This window comes from Podarcis tiliguerta (genome assembly GCF_965153285.1).
Source record: "Podarcis tiliguerta genome assembly, chromosome: 10".
Classification (NCBI taxonomy): domain Eukaryota; kingdom Metazoa; phylum Chordata; class Lepidosauria; order Squamata; family Lacertidae; genus Podarcis; species Podarcis tiliguerta.
In genome coordinates, this window is record NC_139543.1 from 56,821,973 (window position 1) to 56,837,608 (window position 15,636).

General features: G+C 41.2%; 1 protein-coding gene across 35 annotated transcripts in view; it reads left to right on the forward strand.

The window, feature by feature from the left end:
- CACNA1C (calcium voltage-gated channel subunit alpha1 C) overlaps positions 1-15,636 on the forward strand; it is a gene marked incomplete at its 5' end in the record, with an annotated part of 496,619 nt that overhangs the window by 161,120 nt on the left and 319,863 nt on the right. The gene's annotated exons all lie outside the window — the stretch shown is intronic.

Below are 15,636 nucleotides of genomic sequence, written 5' to 3' on the forward strand. Positions count from 1 at the left end.
TTTCACTAATAGAGTTAAGTAGATCCACTGATCTCTTTCAGTGGAGAAACAGTCTAATGAGTTTCATTAAAGAGAACAAGCAAGCAGGGTTTTTACTGCTATCAGATATATGGCAGGAAGATCAATGTTAAGGCTTGTACGACAATTCTGCATCTGAAATAATAGTCAATACTAACATGAAGCCATCTAGATACACAAAAGCACAAATGTTTAACTCTGCTCAGGCACAAACTATACCATCTGCCTGCTTTGATGTTGATAAAAGCTACTTGTGATTGCTGGCTGTATTAATCATAAATGCTGATATCTGATCATAAATCTAATGAAATAAATAGCCATGGCAAAATGTGAACTATTCTTAGCCTAGATGATACCATTATGATCTGCTAGATTTTGCATGCTTAAAAATATGTTTTTGTTTTGTACCTTTTTTATTTTTTTTATTAAGGCACACAAATTGGTCTATGCATATTCCCTCCTTCTTTAGATCATTTAAGCACCAAGATCATTAACAGGCTGCACTCTACTTTCTTTTAGAATCAAGGCTGCCACTTCTCCCAATCATTCTCATAAGTAGTCAGAGTAAATAAGGCACTGGAATAAGTGAAGTAAATACTTTACACATAATTTACATAATGTGCATCATTTGCATCTCTTAAACAATCGATGGCATAGACATATGTGAGCTGACATTGAAGATTTGGCAAAATAATTTCAATTATTATCATGTTCCTCTGTGGCATGGATCCTACAGCCTAGATGCACATTGGTGCATGACTGGTATCTAATTGTGGGAATGTTGTGGGTAACAGGAGAGGATATATTGATTAATATTATCCTTCCTAACTCACGTTAGCAAGTTTCTTCATACAGCAGAGTGCATTCCTGTATTGCACAGCAGGAAGCTGGTTGCAGATTCATGTGAGTCTCTTATGACAATAAACAATTCAATCTGGCTTGCCCAGATTGAGAGATGTTCTATTATTCCTGGTAAGACCCCTTTGATCCCTCCTAAAAAAATACACAACAGTCTTATTCATAAGTAACAAAAAGTAGTTCTACTCACGATCAGGCAGAGCACAGTGTGATCCCTGAAGACAGGCTTTAGGCTTAAAGTTACAAATATGTACAAACAGGTTTACCTCATATGGAATATGTACAAACAGGTTTACCCCATATGGGAGATAACCTAGGGACTGCTGGCTAGCATTGCAGTCTAGGTGAAGCAGGAAGCAGGCAGGACAAAAAAGAAGGGAGGTGGCTACTTGACTTGGCCTTTCACCAGTTCTGGAAAGGTCACGCCCACCTACTCATCAATGCAAAGGAAAGGATGCTGCAGACCAGGTGTAACAGGAAGTTCAACTGGCTGGCCAACATTCCCCTGCATGTCCACTCTAGGCAAACAGGAAGTGTTGTACTTGACTGCTCCAGTGGATTACATCCCACACCAACTGGCCTACTACTGATTGCATAGGTCAGTTTCTAAATCTAAAGCAATTGACAGTGCTCCAGGATTTCAGATGGGGAACTCTCAACACTACCAGAAGATCTTGGGGACTGAACCTGGGACCTTCTGCCACAATCCTTCCCCATGTGGGAATGCAGTTTACATGGGAAGTGTCAGGACTGAAGAAAAGTATAAAAACTTGCCATTTTATGTGCTGCTGAATTCTTCTTGGGTCAGGTTCCTCTGTTATTTCTATTCATGGTTGTGCATTCTTATCCAACTGGAAGAAAAACAAATAGTTTCAAGTACCAGATTTGCCTCATGCATATAATAAAGATCAAGGGTGAGGAACCTGTGGCCACTCATACATTGTTTGACTCCAACTCCCATCAGTTCCTGCCAGAACAACCAATGTTTAGTGATGGTGGGAAGTCCAACAACACAGGGTCAGCCCTACCATGAGACAGAGCGAGGCAACTGCCTCAGGTGGCAAATGCTGTGGGGCAGTGAGGACAGCCCCCTATTCCAAACCTTCTGTTGGATGACAGAGCTGTATGTGCTGCATCCTGTTTGGCTAGAGGCCTCAAAAGATTGAATGACCCAGGCCTTTCTAGACCTCTGAGAGGACCTGACTGTGAACACCAATTGCCACGTATTCTCCTTGATTGAGTTTGTAACTTGTAAAATGAACTGTACCATGTAAACAACTTCCAAAGCTTTGGATATTTTATTGTAAATCATTCAGAGATCAATTGCTGAGTGGGAGGCAGGTGATATTATCACAGGTGAATATTAAATTACTTTGTCAAGGTGTTTTACAGTTTATCAATCGTTTCCTGTGAGTGTATGTGTGAGTGTGCTCTGTGTGTATATATTTATGCATGAGGAATTTCTGGCCTTGTAAAACAAATCATTTTGCTTGTACTTAGATAAGCATTCACAGCCATGCATTGAAATCTGAGAGCAACCTGATCTTACATAAAGATTAGATTATTCTTAGTAAACTGATAGCATCTGGGATTAGAAGTGCTTTTTCATTCATAGGAAACTGTAAAAGAAATACCCCCTCATCATCAGCGAAGATGGCTGCTGTGAGTCTCTTTGATATATTGCCAAGCTGAACTATTAAATAAATCCATCAGAAATGAATCTAACAAAACGATGTGTGGCAAATGTTTCCAGCAGAGAAGAGGACCCGCAAGGGAATGGGTTTTTTTTTCTAACAGAGGTTTTTATAGGCTGCAGGACTTAGGATCCGAACTGTAACCATATTTGGTTATTAAAACATGCACACAAATAGAACAACTGAACAGATGGATGAAATATCATAAGTGGCTTTAAGGCTGATGGCTGTTGAAAATCAGTAGGCATACTTTGCAGCCTTTATTGCATATATTGTTTAGGCCTAAGAGACTGCCTGAGGAAAAAATACTAAGGACATGGAGGATTTTTATGCCTTTGTATGTAGGTTTCACTCTCTGCCTTTCAAATTCCATGAAGGATAAAGTTATCAACAGCTACTAGCCATGATATCTGTTCTACTGCAACTGTTGGAGGCAGTATGTCTCTGCATACCAGTTGCTGGGAATTACAAGTGGGGAGAGTGCTGTTTTACATACCTGGTTGGCCACTGTGAGAAGAGGATGTTGGACAAGGTGGCTTGATCCAGTAGGGTTCTTCTTATGTGGAATATGGAGAAGTGGAATCTGTTATACCATGCAGGTTATGTTCCCCATTTCCAACCTTTGGGTGGCTTTAAAATAAAATTGGACAATCTCATGGAATATAAAAGCTGTCAACAGTGCCGGATAAGCTAAACAAGCTATAGCTTAGGGCCCCACTCTCTTGGGGGCCCCCAAATTTTTTTTACTATTAATATACTTTTTAATTGTATTTCAGTTCAATAATTACTTTGATAAAATACATATTTTGTTATGTGCAAATGGCTTTAGATACCTATTAAGTTCATAAAGTACCAAATAGCATATATTCAACACAAAAAAGCGACAATTTGTTGTTGACAAAGGACAGCTGGGCATATAAAGGGCCCCATTATCTTCAGTAGCTTAGGGCCTCATCAAACCTAAATCCAGCCCTGGCTATCAATGGCTACTAGCCCCCGATGGCTGTGCTCTGCCTTCACAGTCCAAGGCAGTGATGCTTCTGAATGTCAGTTGCTGGAAACTGCAGCAGGTGAGTGCTCTGGTGCTTGGGGCCTGCTTGAGGGTTTATCATCTGGTTGGCCACTGCAGGAACAGGATGCTGGACTAGATGGGCCATTGGCTTGATCCAGCAGGCTCTTACGTTCCTAAGTTTACTGAGGTATTAATGCTCTCCTTTTAAGAACCCCATCTGAGGCAAAGGGATAAGAGGTCCATGGCTTCTGTTTCCCAGTTTATTGATGACCAGCCCTCTTTCTTGGCTGCTGGGAGGCAAACCTGGTGTCCTGCTCTCTACAGCAGGTAAAACAGAGGAATGATCAAGAGAGCTAGAAAGAAAAAGTGATGGAAAAGCTATGGCTGCTGCATCTCTTACTTTGGTATCCAGTAATGTTAATCTCTGGGTTGCCATCTGGCAACCTGAGAAGAAGGGAGCAAAGGCCATATTAAAAACTTACCCTGAGTTGAAGGCTCCCAGTTTGTATATTTGAAGAAAACAAAGTACACTCATGAAGAAGGGAGTGTTCATGACAATTTTTTTCTCACTTGTTGAAGCCAGCTAGACGCTTTTACCTAGCGAGAATAAGAACACTGGAACAATACTTAAAAAAAAATCAAAATAAAATAATAGAACAGCTTTCTAAAATGATCAGCCCATGTAACCCTGGGATGTTTGGGTCTGTAATCCATTTTGAGTCATTCACAGAAAACTATAGAAGAAACACCCTCTCATCAAACTTGTTTCTTATAATTATACATTAGTTCCAGCCTCAAGCTGCCATGTTGTACAGTAAGAATAACAATGAACTTCCGCGCATACTTTCAGGAGGAGGAACAAGATAATTGGAAGTGGGGGAATGGGACAAACCCTAAATGTGCAGTATAACATTATCAAGACAAGCACATATATTGTCAAAATAATTTGATTTGGCTTCTCTCCATCTTGTCTGGCTACAACCAGTAAACCTTTTTTTTTATATAATATGTACTAAAGCTGTTATCCCAATGGACTAAGGGGAAATGCCCCACAGAAAACCTATGCCTCTTTGGCCATCACTTTGGCCAAATTTTCCATCACTAAGGGTCTTTTCTGAGCTCTTTTTGTTCCTTCCTCTCTGTATTTTTAAGCTTCCTCAAATACGTCATGAAGTTTAGCTTCACCACAACTATTCACCAGCTATAAAAGGTTAAGGGAGCTTCCTTTAGAGCTCTGTTTATTTGATTCAGTAATGCTCCTGTTTTCATCACTAGCTGTCATTGCTAGAATAAAGCTTTGCCTCTGGCGACTGGAGCAGAGTGTTCCCTCCTCTCCTCCTGGCTCCAACTCCAACTTCCTTTGTGGATTTTGGACATATCTTTTAACTTGTTTGCCCTTTTGTGTGCTGGAGATAAAAAGTGTCTTTAGCTCTTATCTTACAGAGGTTGTGAAAGTGAATTTAGTTAATGCCTATAAAGTACTTGGGAAAGGTAGAAATCTAATGCACTCATCTTAAAACTCACAACCGCTTAGTGTATACCGAACGCTATGCCAGCACATCACCGTAAGGCCAGAAGTAGCACACGCAGCTCCAGGGATTAGAGGAAGCAGGCAAAATTGGCTGAAGTTTAGTGAAGGCTGCCAGTGTAGCCTTTCAGTTCAGAAGAACCTTAGTCTAAGACAAGGCATCACTGGTTAAATGTGAAACAATTTTCTGACTAGTGTTGTGTGTGGTATGGCTCCATTTCCATGCTACACTGTCCTCCATCACATCTGTATAAATCTTGGAGCACTGGGCATACCCAGGTTCGGCCCTGCCATTAGGCAGAGTGTGGCTTGCCTCAGATGGCAGATACTAGGGTCAGCATTCCCCATATGTTCCTTCTAAGTCCCACAGCTATTCCTGTGCGTTGGTCACATGGGCACTCCTGAGCAACCTAATGTAGCTTGTTGTAATGTAGCCTGTGTGCCTGCTCGGTCTGCAAATTTTGTTGAGCAACTTTAAGGCTTTTGCTGCTCTCTTTCAAAAAGACTTGGATCAGAGAGTTCTCCAAGAAGAGGATTATCCTCCTGCCTCCTCACCCAGGAGCAATTAACATTGCTTCTAGGCAAGCATCTAAATGCACCTCTGCAACAGAAGATTTTATTTATTTATTTTTAAATTGCATTTGAGATAGTTGAATAGTTAGCTGCTGAGTGTTTCTTAGTTTGAAGAGCGGAGCCCACGATAGTAAAAGAACAGGCATTTGAGGGCTGTTTCACAACAGACCTTTGACAGACACATAACAGAATGACGGGGGAGGGGGGAAGAGCAAAGGCCGTGGGGCAAATATATCGATGTGATCTTCCTGCAGCTCTGAAGGCTTATCCACATATTTAAAATCCAGGCAAAGAAAGCACATTGATTTATGAAACAGCAGTGCTGCGCATGAGCATGGACGGCTGGCTCTCCGCCAGCCACTGCCAGTGCTGTAATTAGTCAGTGTCTGCTAAACAGCCGTATGTGGCATCCCTTTAAATCAATGCTAAGTCTTGCTCTTCTGGAATGGCAGGTGGCAGCAAAGAGCATGAATGAAAAGTGTCAGCTGCCTGGATTCTGTAAAAAAAATCCATATGTGTGCGTGTTCATGCCTCCCTGTCTAATCTATCTATGTCACGTGCATCTTCCTGCCACCAAGGGGATAAATGGCTGCATGTTAGGCTTTTATTCCCCACTCCAAATGTTCCCCACCAGAGCATAGCCAAATACAGGCATTCCTGTGTTCATGTTTAAACCTTAATGAAATAGATGTTTGCTGTAGTATACCGAGTGAATAAATCAACATAATATATATTCCTCTCTTGCTCTAGCTAAATACAACTGACATTGAGAAGTTCCTTCTTTACTGATAACTTAGTGTAATATCAAACTATGCAAATCTCTCTCTCTCCCTCTCTCTCTCTCTCTCTCTCTCTCTCTCTGTGTGTGTGTGTGTGTGTGTGGATGGATGCACAATCCATGCCTTTTACTGTAACAATTTCTGCCCCAAAAGAAAATGCAGAAATTTTGAACAACACAGGCAGACTCAGTACAAGTTCAGAAGGTTTTGTTGCCTGTGTCCAACAATAGTTGCTTTCATTATTGTCATCGTATCTGTTTTCTGCTTCTTTTTAAAACACAATCCACATACATTAAAATATATCCACATTCTCTGCCGTTTGAATTGTCAGCCAGATTCTGATTGGTCTGGAAGAGTTATTCTAACTTAATAAGAAAAATAAAACATATTTCTTAATTCCTGCCATCCATTAGGGCTAATTTGGAATTCTGACTGAAATTTATATTGTCAGAAAACACGCAGTAGCCAAACAAGGTCTTTATGATGTGTTAAAAGATTTTTCACTCACTATTTGGGATGGCCTGGTCACAGTAATCCACACTCTGTATCTTCTGATTAGACTAAGACTATACAATCTATGTATTCTTAAAGATGGTCCAGAAGTCACAGTTTGTGTTCAATGCAGCTGCCAAGCTTCTACGTGGTACAGCCAAATGAGATCAGATCACACTGATTCTTAAAGAGCCGCACCAGCTTCCTATATGCTATGGTGTCCAATTCAGGGTGTTGACTTTCATCCTGAATGACTTTGCACCCAAATACTTGAAGGATTACCTATTTCAATAGCTGTCAGGTCAAGCTTCAAGATCTTTGTGGGATGCCCTGTTTGTATTCTGCTGGTGGGTGGTGCTTGGGATGCAGTGACATTGCACAGGGCCTTCTCTTGGGTGGCATCACAGTTCTGGAATTCCCTTCCTTTGGAGGTGTGTTTGTCCTCCACATTGATGTGCCAACTTAAGACAAATGATTTCCTTCAAGCATTTGGGAGATAGTGGACAGTTGAGCATTATGTCTGTGGCTGCAGTGCAAGGTAATGTCTAGCATTTTTGTTGCTATGGTAATGGCTTTGAAATTTGAATAATTGTAGTTGTAGATTGGATTTTATTTGATTAATCTCATGTGATGGGCGTGAACCTGTTGGATTGTGCTTCGGTCCCCACCTCACGAAAACTAAGGCAGGCATGACATCTTGGAAAGGTAGCACTCCCCCCCCCCCCCGGCCAAGACTGTTTCAGATAGGTGACAATCATATTTTTTGTAAAACCACAATAATAACCACCACCACCTCAGGGCATGTTTTCTGTGAATTTTGGTGTGGGTGGTGCTTCTGAACAAGTATTTGCATTAATTATATGCCTTCATCTGCCCTACAAATTAACAACTAATACAAACATTTTGAAACTTAGATGAAGCATCCCCTTAGCAGAATTTGATAAAAATCTACTTGAGATGTTTATTCGTATATCAAACCTAAACCTGATGGAGTTGAGACTGAAGCATCAATATGTCTTATCTCCCTTGCTGATCTGTGCTGGCCACACAAGCTCTGCCTCTGTTGAAAGATGATAGGGGAAGAAGATTGGGCAACAATTAGTCTGCTTCCTGCATTCTGAATGGCATAGACTGTGTTACAGATGGGCCAAATGGGTTGGGCTGTACATAGTCATGTGGGGTCTCACATGACTGAATGTTCCTTTGGACGAGAAGTCCCCACTGCATAAAATAATTGATTTTGAGGAGAACTTTTATAATCTAGCTTTCACCTCACATACATTTTCATAAGCAAGCCTTTCTATGTCTGAGTAGCCACATGCAAGTCCACATGAATTGCTACAGCCCAGCTCAGTCTGCACTAAGCCCTTGTCCAGGCAAATCCTTGTAAGACATGCACTGAACTTAAGAAATTGCCTTATAAATATGAGCATGATTCTGATTAACAGTGGCTCTTTTCTGGTTCCCAGCCTTTCCCATTGCCTTCCTCTTAACTGGAGATGCTGGGGATTGGACTTGGGAAGTTTTGGGTGCAAAACATGTACTTTCTCACTGAGTTACGACCCCTCCTCATTTGATTAAAATGCCCAGGATCCAATGAACCATGCAACTAGTTAAATGGTTGAACAGCAACTCCAACCCCACCCTTGTTCCACAGTTACCCAAGGGAGAGCTTCCAAGGTATTTTATGACAGTAGAGCTTGCTGTGTGCATGGGGCAAAAGCCAATATCCAACACGCATGGCCAAAGTAGTTAATTTGGATTCTGGCCAGTATAGCTGCAATAAAATTCAAATTTTTGCAGCTGCAGTGCTGAGCTGGCCACATGAATCCTTGTGTGGCAGGAAGATCTTCACCTGATTTCCTATTCCCAGATAAAAGAACGCTGGCTTTCCTAAGAGCGTTTAGTATGAATTTTGGAGCCTGATTTGGAACCTGATCCAGCAAGGGCAAATTCACCCAGAAGCAGTTTTTGTATATGTGACTTGATAACACCCCACTGCATACAGTATACAAGACCAAACTCCTGGACTAAACTGGGACCCACTTTGGGGCTTAGTGGGGAGGTGAAGGGTGAAGATACAGGAATACTCCATCTTGTGCATGGCTAAATCAGCAGTTGAGTCAAGGTGGCATGGCAATGCTGGCACGAGGGGAGATGGGAAGGGGATGAGCTACTTCTGTGGGAACTAATCAGCATGCACATTGGGTCCCATGGAGGGCAGGGCCTGCAGGCAGACTAGAAAAAAAGTCTGGCTTTGCAGTATCATAGGCAAATTATTTAAGCAACCCCACCCCTTCCTCCTTTCTCACACTTCCTCCTACGGCTTAGCTTAGATGCATTGATACTTTGTTCTTGGTTCTCCTATCTTTGCTGTAGACATTCATTAGTCACTGTTGTCAGGGCTAGGGAGGCTGTTTTTGCATATAGGATGATTGCCCTGGTCCTACAGGGTCCGTCCCCCCCATCCTTAGATAAGGATTATTTTCCCTTTTATTAGTCACAGCTTTTTGGTGAGAATTGGCACAGGCCAGGATCTCTGACTGGGGAAGCAGGGCTGGTTCCCAGCTTCCCATTACTGTATTGGGGATCCTCTTGGGATGTAGAAGCAAGGGGAAGCTGTGTGTCCCTAGTTGGCTCTTGGGCCTTCCTAAAAACTGTTTCATCCCATGGGGGGTGGGGGCTATTTTTGGGACAACTCTCCACAGTGGCTTCTCAGCACACAGGCTTATTACACAGCAAGCAAGCTGTACACCTGGATCCTTGCCCTACGCCAAGCCAAGCTCTTTTCAGCTGCTGTTAACCAATAAAAGTTATGGCTTTGTTTTCATCCATCCAAGTCTCTTTTCTTGTTATTTCTCCATGGCGTCTCATTGTGCCTGGGTATGCAAGAGATTGCTATGAAAGCGTAGAACGTCTTGCAAACAGGCTGTCCACATTATTTCTAGCAACAGGTTGCTGTTCTCATGAAGTCTATCTCTAACTTCAGTTCATACATTAAAACTATTTATTTTGGCATGCCTCTATACAGTTCATATGCCACTTGTTCGTGGTATGTTACATCATGGAACAATGAATCCACAGAAAAATATTGCATCAATTCATTCTCCTTTCTCAAATGCAAAAGAGAGAGAAAATTATCCCCTACTCTGAAAACATTTATTAGTTTCAACCTTTTCCTTATTTTCACTCCTGTGGATAAATGCACAAAAATGTGCAATAGCAAATCATGGGGTTGTAAGAAAATATGCCAAAGTAGAGACTCGGTGTTATCCAACAGTTAACTTGTACGTCTAAAACATCTGCTGGATTTTTTTTAAATGTCATTTCTGATAAGGGGGGAGGGGAGGAATAACTGAAAGAGTTCTAGGTGTATGCAAGAAAAAGAATAATTTATTTAACCCATTTTCATTATCAAAACATGCATTTGTTTTGTTAATTCGTTTTCAACTGACTTAGTACTAGTTCATTCTTTCTCTTTATTCCCATTTAGTTTTGTTTGCTGTTGATTTAAATGGGAGACTCAGCCAGTATCACCCTGCTTGTAATTTTGGTGTTTTTCATTCACGTGGAAAACTCTATCAAAATCTGCAAATGGCGGATTTTGAAAAGCCCTGAAAATCAGTGCTTTTAGGCAGTGCTTTTTTGCATGGAGGTAGGCAGAGCAGGATTCAAGGCCCATGATATTGCATTTCCACTTTGGTGAAAGTGGCCCGGGGGTATTAACAGTCTCACTACACTTAATAAAGAATGCTCCAATCCTCCAGGCCCAAATTTAGTCAATAGTAAATCCGGATTTTTAAAAGCATTCCTTTTTAATGGTTGGAAAAGGACACTCCTGGTAATGTTTTCAATTTATTTCTAATCTGCAAGAACACAGTCTGGAAAGTCCTTAGCACCCTCAATTTCCATTGATTTAAGTGGCAATCAGCACCCTACTGGAAGGACCTGCAGAGAACAGTACAGACAGCTGGAGCAGAGAGCTGTAATCACAAGGCTGATGAAAGCAATAGGTGCTTCCTGAGAAACATGCTTTATGTTATTGAGTTTGGCCTCACTCTCTGAGCTTAGCCTTGAGATGCAAAAGGGATATATTGGTTGTTGCAGAGCTCGAGCAAGTTACAGGGTCTGGCATTTGGGGGGTAAGGGTTAAGCTAGCTGTGTGCATGTTGGTGTGGGATTTTTAAATTGAATTTTAGTCTGATAGGAGTTTGTTCTGTTTTCTTCTGTATTAAAGTGAATCTGTGCCAAGGTCTTCAAGAGGAGGGTGAGATATCTCTGTTTATTTCACTCAAAAATGTACCCACAATGGGGAAGGATAGCAAGTAGAAAATAGTATTTTTAAAAAAATCATTGAAAAAGTGATGGAGAGAGGTAAGGATAAATGTTGACTAAAGGCATCTTTCTGTCTATTGATTGACAGATGTTATTACTAAGGCGTTTTAAAAGTCCATTGTGAATGCAACATACATGCATTTGCAAATATGTGTATCATACAGATGTGCAAGTTGGGGAACTGGGGCAGGCTGAGGCAGCCTGAGTATACATTTAATAGCAACTTGGCTCTGTGTAGTGCATGAAAGGATAACTGATGCCTTCTTCCACTTTGCTGCAGAGTCCCAATTTTTCATACTGTTCACTTCCAGAGATGAGTAACAGAAAAGAGCAACAAACTTTTTCTTGCCATTTCTCCAACTTTATTTTTTTTTGCTCAACAGAACATATACTCTGACACACACACACACACACACACACACACACATTATACCTGGTATGAAGTGAGTGTTCACAGTAGTCCAAACCTTCTGGTTGGTTGCCCATTCTGAAATACCACTGATGAGTCTTAAATAACTTCAAGGTGTCTAGTGGTTGTCAACCCTTTTAGGTTAGGCACATTTGGATTTTTGAACAAGGGGTGTTGGGACCATTCTCTCTGCTCACTTCTCTTGCCACTCCATTCTTTCCAAGAAAAAACAGGTGCACATGCATCACTTTTGCAGGGGATCTGGGTAAAAGTTGAACCCGGTAGAATTGATCAAAGCCTTGAAAAGCCCATAGAGCTGAAAGTGGAAGTGGGTAAGAATGACCCTCTTCCAACTTCCTATTTCAGCTCTACGCACATTCTGCAGGTGGGTATGTAACCAACTTTGCCACCTCATGACCAAGGTGATTGGGGCAGGGGATCAGACTTTTAATCATTGCCAGGTGTTCATGGTTGCCTCACTGGCAACTCTGTGCTACTGACTTTTTCATACAAAACTGGATCAAACCAGTTACAGGAATGAGAGGTTGTGAAAGTTGAGAAGGAAGTTGCTCATCATTTATTTCTAAGAAAAGGGAGCCAAACTCAAGCTTATCTCTCCCCCCCACCTGCCCAATCCTTTGCATTCTTTCTGAATCGGGTTATCATTTCTTTTCATTCCATTCCATGCATGACAGAAATACTGTACTGCTTAGGTGGCAGCTGCTTCATCAGTAATTATATGATTCTGTACTTTGCAAGGATTGCTGAAAGCATGAAAAAAGAATACCTCAATTCATTTTCTTAATATAAGGGCCTGCCCTAGAGATATTTTAATTAAATGACCTAGATATATTAATAATACAAATTAAAAGTAAGTGGGCAAGATCTAGTTTCGTTTTCAAATTCCAGTTGGGAACTTTTGTTCAGATCCAATGAAAGCAAAAGCCACTTTCCCTTCCTTCTGGCATATAAGGCAATGTGTCTCGGGGGGGGGGGTCCCCCTTGCCTTTTTTTGGCAACCTGAGTTTGGGATTTCAAGTTCTAATATTTGGAATGAGTCATTCTTAAATTTACCTGCTATTTTGGATGATCCCTTGTGGCTGTACTCATTTGGCCAAATCAGTGCCAGATTTGGGCACAGGCTAAGTGGGCTGCGGTGTAAGGCCTCAGATTATAAGAGGCCTAGAAATACAACCCCCCCCCAAAAAAAAACCGCACAAAAAAAAATGTAGGATCGTAGCCAATATTAGCCCCCCTCAGATTAGACACTTTGAACTTGAACCTAAATTACTAATGTTTAATATTAATTTAAATGTGAATACTCAATATGAGCGCTGGACCCCATAGCCAAGTTTGACTGGACTTAACCATCCAAAGGACCTTTACCTTTTATATATATATATATATATATATATATATATATATATATATATATATACTGTGAGTAGAACTTACTTGAAAACAACTCCTAATTTCAAGTTTTACATAAGTGGTTAAAAAATAAAAAAGAGGACAAACAAACATCATTCTGATATGAAAAAGCATAAATTGCTATACTATTACTTGTTATATTGTATTTATAAATCTGTCCAGAAATAACTGTGATACAGTTTCATATAAGCTAAGAAAGAAATCATAAATTATTTTCCATTAAAAGTATTTCATATGCAAATAGGTTTATTGCAGGATACTTGCTTGTGTTAGATTGTAAGCTTTTACTAGCATCCTTGCCTATGTAAGTTTATTGTTTCTGTTTTCATTGTCTTTTCTGTTGGAATAATACACATTTATTTGTTATGCTGTGGGACGTATTAAACTTGACATAGGGCTTCAGCTCACCCTAATCCAGCTTTAGGACAAATAGATAAGGACCATAAAAGGAGAGGGAGGGAGGGAACACAAGTCCTTCCAAAGATATCACTGAAAAGTGTGCTGCTATATGGCTTTGAACTGGTGGGTTGTGATCTACACAACAGAGTTGCCTTGTACACCTTCTCCCAAGCAGCAGTACACTTGTACTACCACCACCATATTTCAAGAGGAGAAAATAGAAGGATAAAGATGGGACATAGAGAAAGGAAAGAGGGGAAATACATTGAGGAGTGGGTCTACAGGGTCAGTGTTTTAGCTTCCTTCTTCAGGTCTCCAGCGGCAGAACTGGAATCCTAGGGCGAGGGGACAGAGGCAAGAGACAGAGCTATTTTATTTTTGACTTGACACCCCACCCCCCTTTTAGCTCTGTTCCATGTTCATCAGGCCCCATTCTGAACCACCACCCACAGCTGGGTTATTTCCTTGACATATCATACCCCCCCCCCCGATACTGTAGTCGCACTTCAACCAACATATTGATCAATTAGGCATCACCTTGTTGCTCTCAGCTTCAAGCCCCCGGTTCTCGAGGTGTGGAATGAGAGAAGGATCCAGGGTCTGAACATGTAGGCTGTAGCTTTGTTGAACACGACCCTTCCCAACCCCTTTTTGTAAGGGTATAGCAATGTGTAACTATACTTACTGGAGGAGTAATCAAGCTGCTATGTTATACAGCAATCACTTGGGAATTTAGACTCAGCGGTGTGTGGTGCAACAAAGCCCTAAAACACAGGAGGATGCAGAATACTTTGCCATGTAGGGGAAAGGCGTTCATGAATTCGTATGAATTCCACTTCCACAAATTCCTTCCACACTTCTGAGCAACGCTACCTCAATGTCTAAAATCTTTAAGGATGACTAGTGATGCTAGTGATAAGAAAACTTTCTTAAAAGTGAACGACTGGAAGATTTTTTTCTTCTTTCGTAACTGCTTTATTATTCACAGGAATTGTGTCGATCGACAGTGAGCGCTAAATTACTGGATCAAAGGATTTTTTTTTTTTTGTTGCAGTTGAAAAATCAATGCTAACTGGATCTTAAGGGTGATATTACACACAACACAAATTGCTGAGGATGATAACTCTATTCTTGGCTTTAGCTGCAGTCTCCTTTTTAAAGTATACTCCCAAGAGGGCTCAATGTTAGAGCATCCACTTTGCATGCAGAGGGTCCCAAGTTCAAGTGCTGGCATCTCCAGACAGGGCTGGGAGTGGCTCCTGCCTGGAATTCTGGAAGGCCACTGCCAGACAGAGTAGAAAATTAGGTTGACCCATGGTACAAGGCGGCTTCTTGTGTTCCTTTGTAACAACCACATTGCTTAAGTGATGATTGGTCTAAAAGCATCCTTTATTCTGACTGTGGTGGCCTCTGTTTTTCTTTCTTTCCATCAGTTTATTAATGCAGTTGAGCACCTTCAGTAGTGATGGTCTTTGTCCTTGTCCCTAAAGAAAATCTGTCCAGTGTCTATACAAGACCTGCTTCTACATTGTAGCTGGTTAGAGCTGCTGAGGCATCTTTTCAGCATTCTAACTGTGAGGAGACACCCCCTCCCAGCTACCATTCCCAGAGTTTCCTGGGAAGAGGGGCTGACTGTTAAATCACTCTGAGGATGGTAACTTTTTGAGGGGAACAGAGTCTCTTAACAACTCCCAGGGCCCTTGGCAAACCACAGTTCCCAGGATTCTTTGCGGGGAGCCATGAATGTTGAAAGTGGTATGATACTGCTTTAAATGTGTAATGCAGATGGGGCCTTTTAGGGAGTCATATTTCTTAAAGCTACCCTTCTCACTTCTCATGTGGTGCATTTTTTGGGGTGGGGTGGGGTTCCAAGGCAAAAAAGGAGGCGACGCAACTCCACGAGGAAACTCTACCACTTCAGCCATCATGTGTTTGAATCTGTTATCAGCTGATATGCAAAGTAATTATAGCATTCTTTTTTTTTTTATTCACTAATACATATATGATTTTCAGCTCTTTTGCACACAGAGATAACCTTTAGTCTGCTGGGCATAAGGTTGAGAGGTCATGTCTCCTCAGCATGTCAACCTTTACAGCATTAATTATGT